We start from the raw sequence: 6,000 nt of genomic DNA, 5'->3' as shown, positions 1-6,000 counted from the left end.
CAGACAATATAAAATGTTTCTCTAAGCCTCAGCGGCTCACATAGTATCAAGCAAACATGTATGCAGTATATAATTTTTGTAAAGAATTTTATTTTTCCACAACCTTTTACTTAGCTCTCAGGATTTTTAAAGTGTTTTGTTTTAAATAAGTCATTTCCTAAGAACTTGGTTGAATAGTCCATGTAAAGAAATAGCAAACATTCTATTGCACAGTAGGATGACCATGGTTAAAACAATTAATGTAATATATTTTTGAAACACTTAGTAAAGAGGAGTTTGAATGTTCCCCAAAGAAATGATGTAAGTCTGAAGTGATGGACATGTCAGTTACTATGATCTGATCATTACACATTGTAATATGGATTGAAATGTAGCACTGTAAGCCAACAAATATGTACAATTACTAGGTGTTGATTAAAAATAAAAATATTTTAAGAATACATAAGAAATAAATACATAATATAAGAGTTGGTTGTTGTATTCCCTTTGCATGTGTTAGATCATGAGGAAGAAACCAACTCACCAATCTTAAGCTATAAAGATTGTTCACTGTTGGGCTGGTGTGTAGTTTCATGACAGAGTGTGTGTTTATCATGTGTATTTTGCATGGTTTGATCCCCAGCACCAAAAGAAAACAAAAAGAGTATTCACTGTTACCCTTTCAAGAGACAGAAATGAGGAGTGGCCTCAGGGTGGTTCAGCAGCCCAAGGGTACCTTCATAGGTCCAAATTCTTCACATTCCTCTGTTCCACCATGTTCCATAGGCTGGTTTTTCATGCTCTTTGTCAGCTCAGAGTCCACAGTTAGTTAACAATGGATCTGGTATCATGCATTGTTAATATCCCAGCAAACAAGAAAGAGGCAAACACTTGCCCTTGCTAGGTTCACTTTTCATTTAGGAAGGTAAGCCTTCTGTAACCTTCCCCTTGCGACTTACGCCAACACTGAGTCTCATGTTCATCCCTAGACCAATCTCTAGTAAAATAAAAAATAAGTGTTGGCCAATCGTGAGTCACTCCTGGAATGAACTCTCTGCCCAACATCTTCCAGGGGGAAGAGGTAGACAGACGGCTATTGGACAGGTGAAGAACATCATCCCACAGCCTAACTCAAGCCCCACATCTCGTCCTCTTTCCCATTCTCCAAAACATCTTATCGTCACATGGAATTTCTTTGGACTTTATTAAAAAATGGCCCAATGTAAAATAGCCACACACCAGATGGGATATTATATTCAAAATCTGCTCCCTTTATGTCTTTCCGGGCATTTCCCTGATACGTTTCATTCTTCTAATTCTGTGTATGTAATTGTTCATTCTTCTGACAACATCTGTCTGTTATGCTTACCTCTGAGCCCCCTCTCCTATTACCTTCCGTGTTTGAATGACTTTGCAATTGTACATCTACTCATCTGCTTCTATTTCACTAAAAATTTTAAAACTCCAGCGAGTTTTCTCATAGTTCCTACACTGAGGGTGATGTTACTGAAGCTACTATGGCTTCAGTCTCCAGGATCACAGTTGCCAATGGCCAGGCACACTGGGTGGGAAACTTCCCTTGACAGCAACAAAGAGTAAGCCAGAGAACTCAGTGCTCTTGGGACTGGGTCATGATGTCTGCAAGGCCCTCAGTAACAAGTGCCCCTTCTTCATTTACCTTCCACAATCAACCATCAGAGGCACTGAATTGGGAGAGGAGAAAAGCAATTTCCTTTGAAAGAAGGGTACCTTTTCCACCTGGCCATCAAGTCACCACCCCCATGCTCCACACCCCACCCCGGGGCAAGGCCCCTCTAGCTCTAACCTAACGGACCGGAGGCACGGTACGCTTAACCAGCTCCACACCCCCACTCCAACCCATGGCTTGTCTGACCCTCAGAGAACATTACAAGGAAACTGCTGATTCTCTAAGAAAAAAAGAGAGAAAGAAATGCAGGTGTGCCTGGCTGGACAGAGGACAGGGATCCACTGCATGGGAAGCAATGGGATGTAGAGGCCCTGTGAACGCTCCCTATAATCAACATCCCACAAGCAAGGCTGGCCTCACCTGGGCCAGTCTGTGGAGGGGGCTGCACATCCTCCAGGCCAGAGTGCAGCCCCCCCAACCTTTCTTTTGACCTCCTGCGCTACAGCTGAGGCCAGGGGGCAACACAGAAACAAGACTTTTCTAAAGAAATAAGAAGGAAATAAACAGAAATGATTGCAATTTAGCTTCCTGCAAGTCTTCCTGGGGTTCACTTCCAGCCTGGCTCTAGCTCACCTTTGTACATCAGAAGCCATGTGCAATGGGATGATCAAGGGATGGGGTGATTTTGCCCCACAGGGCACATGTAGCAATGTCTGGAGATGTTATCTGTTGTCACAGCTGGGAAAAGAAGTGCTACTGGAAGCTGGCAGGTAGAGGTCAGGTTTAGCAAAGCAGAAGACGAGTGTCACAGCAAGGAATTGGCTTTCCCCAAATGGCCATAGTGCTGTAGTTTAAGAAACTCTGCCCCAGTGGATAGGATCCAAGTACATTGTATGTATTATAACACTATAACAATAACAAAGGCACTACGACATTTGTCATAGTGAAACCCCTTACCTTGTACAAATAATATGTGCTAATCATTATCATTTTTTAAAAACTGAATCCTGCCCTAGAAGGAGACACTTGGTCACCTTTGAAGGGACAAGATGGGCAATGGACCTGGCTCTGCCAGGCATAGCTCCTCGCCCAGCCCGAAGGCTTTAGAAGGGAGGGAAAGACGGCACAAAGCACTGAGTACTGGAAAGTCGGCCATTGCCGATAGAGAGGCTGCACAGGGAGGAAGCTGTACATGCACCAAAAGCCCCAAAGGCCTGGCCTGCAGTTGTCATTAAAAAAAAGAAAAGAAAAAACACTCACCTTACCTGCAAGGACCCTTTGGTGGTCCCCTCCACAGAGGACCCATGCGAGGCACCAAGGAATCTCCCAGCTCTATGCCCCTTTCCAGAGCCTGGCTCCCAGGAGCCAAAGCAGCAGCTGGTAGGTGTGAGAAGGGGAGTGCAAGGAAGGAAGATGAGCTGGCCATCCCCACCTGGGGGCTTCTAAGTAGCAAGGGGGAAAGAGCCCAAGCTGCAGAGGCTACGGTAAGATGAAAATGTCACGTTCTGAAGTTTCACTAAATAGAGCTAGGATTGGCTGGACTGGGACTTTGGGTATCTAAGAATAACTATCAAGGAATGCAAAATGGCACAGCCACTGCAGAAAACAGCATGGCAGTTTCACACAAAAATATTTAAAACACAATTAGATGATCCAGCCGTTCCATTTCTTGAAATACAGTCAAAATAATTGAAAGCAAGGACTCGAACATGTAAGTGTACATCCATGTTTGTAGCACCACTATTTACAATAACCAAGAGTTGGGCTGGGATTTAGCTCAGTGGTGCCGTCGCCTGCCTCACAAGTGCAAGGTCCTAAGTTCGATCCCCAGTACCAAAAACAATAAATAAATAAATAAATAAATAAATAACCAAGAGGAAGAACCAACCCAAGTGTCCACAGACCAATCAAAGGATTAAGAAAGTATGGAACAGACACACAATGGAATATTACTCAGCCTTGCAAAGGAAGGAATTTCTGACACATGCTACAACACGGCTGAACCTTGAGGACAGTTGTGCTAAGCGAAATATGCCAGTCACAAAATGACAAATTCTATATGATGCCATTTACATGGGGTACATAGAGTAGTTAAATTCAGAAATTCAGAAAGAATGGTGGTTATCAGGGGCCAAAAGGATGCGGAATGGGGAATTATTTAATGGCTACAGGATTTCAGTGGGGAGCGATGAAAACTTCTGGATGTGGATTGTTGTGATGGTCACAAAACAATGTAAAGGTACTTAGTGCCACTGAAGGGTACATTTAAAATGTACAGTTAAATGGTGACTTTTATATTGTGTATTTTTATAATTTAAAAAATATTGGAAACTAAATATATATCATAAATACATCTAAATATATACTTACATAACTATATGTATGTATGTGTATGTGTATATATATATATATATATATATATATATTCTATACGTGTGTTCTCACCAAGATTTCTTCCAAAGGGCAAAGAAAGGTGAGCCCATATATCAAGTTTAATGGGGTCAGTAGGGGGAAAATGAAGTCAATTTCTACCTACATCTCCAGATGTCCTCGCTTTTGTAATAAGCCAGTTATTCCTCTGCAACTCCCTGGCACTTGGCAACACCCAAGACGCCTTTCCGCAAATCTCCAATCTACCTTCTATGCTCTAATGTGTGACCAGGACTTACACGTCCTCCTTGGATACTTGTCACTCAAGGGTCACACTAAGGAGAACAATCATATTTCCTGTCCCAGGCTGAGGCCTTGTTCTCTGGCCTTAGCAGGACAATTGTTTTCTATGTCACCTAGCAAAGTTGGGATGCAAATCTGCATAGTGGCACATGCACCACTGTGATGGCCCAGCTTTCTCATGAAGATTCACATAGAGTAAAATTTATTATTATTTATTATGACGATGATGACTTTGGGGCACAGATCTATGAGCTCTAACACATGCAGTAGCTTTACTTTTGAAGTCACAATACTTCCAGAACCCTTGTACTTATGAAGTCAAGAAGCAAGAAGAATCCCCAGCTCACAGTGTGAAGTGAGAACCAAGAGCATCGGTATCCAGTGCTCCCTGTCCCACCCCACCCCATGGCCCCAGGATGTTTGGGCTCAAAAAATGCTCCACCTGCTCTGCTAGTCAGCCTTCCATTATTATATAAAAATAAAAGATACCTAAGATTATCAGTTTATAAAGAGAAAAGCTTTATTTGGCTCACAGTTTTGGAGGTGTTCGCCCAAGACTGATTGGCTCGATGTTCTGGGCTTGTCACAGTGCATCAGGACAGAAGCAGCTGGTGGAGCAAAATCACCTTGCAGCTGGAAAAAAGAGAGAGCGAGTGAGAAAGAGGAAGAGACTGGGGTTCCAATTTCCCCTTCAGAGGCCTGCACCTACTGACCTAAAGACCTTCAGAGGGTCCTCCATCTCCCAGAAGGACCAAGCCTTTAACGCAGGAGCCCTTGCGGGACATTCCTGACCCGAGCTCCAGCACTTCCTGTGCCTCTCTTCTGCTTCTTTCCACACTGGGGGCTGTGGCCCAGGTGGGCCACAGGTCGGGCACCATTCCCTAGGAGCCAGCACGGGTTCCACACGCCCTTCTCCTTCCCACAACAGAAACCGAACACACTGGCACAAAAGTTTGTGAGAGTGACTTTGTAGGCATAGCTTTAAAGAGTCAAGCTTTATGCATACTGTTATTAACTGCCCATGCTTAGCCAATCACTGGCAAAGGAAACGAGGTCAGCAGGAATGGCTTGGACCAATCAAGATTCACCCTAGGAGTGAGGCAGGAACTCTTCCTTGAGTTCAAGGACACCAGAGAATGAGTAGACAAACAACTGTGTCAGCGATTCCACCCAAAACATCATCTCCAGGTCAAGACATGTGAGAGGTCAGGCAGTTTTATCCATGACACTGAGTAAATAAAATATGCAGTGCAATGGCTATGCATAGCAACGAGGTAAAAAGAAGTAAACTTGGAGTTTCAACCAGCAAAGTGACCATTAGAAAAGTTATTTTTCTCTGTCTTTTTGGATCACCCTTCTCCCCACGTTTGTTACATATGCATTTAACTAATGACTTCATTGTTTTTATCAAAATGATGTATGCTTATTTTTTAAATGAGTAATTTAAAATGTTCAAAAGACAACAAATCACCATAAACCTCACCCAGAACTAACCAATGTTAACATTTGATCTATATCATTGAGGACATCTCAATGTATATGCAATGAAAACAGAAATTGAGTTCTATAAAAAGAATTTAATAAATATGACAATGATATTTGTGCTCTGAATTATTAAAAGTATTTGATTTAATTTTACTTGATTTTAATCCAGAATAATAATCTGAAGTGAAATTTAGAGTACCACTGAGTTTTGGATA

This window comes from Heterocephalus glaber, unplaced genomic scaffold (assembly GCF_053883595.1).
Source record: "Heterocephalus glaber isolate CG9 unplaced genomic scaffold, H.glaber_assembly_v1.0 deba00001600, whole genome shotgun sequence".
In the NCBI taxonomy this organism is placed as follows: Eukaryota; Metazoa; Chordata; class Mammalia; order Rodentia; family Bathyergidae; genus Heterocephalus; species Heterocephalus glaber.
This window is presented reverse-complemented; position numbering follows the sequence as displayed.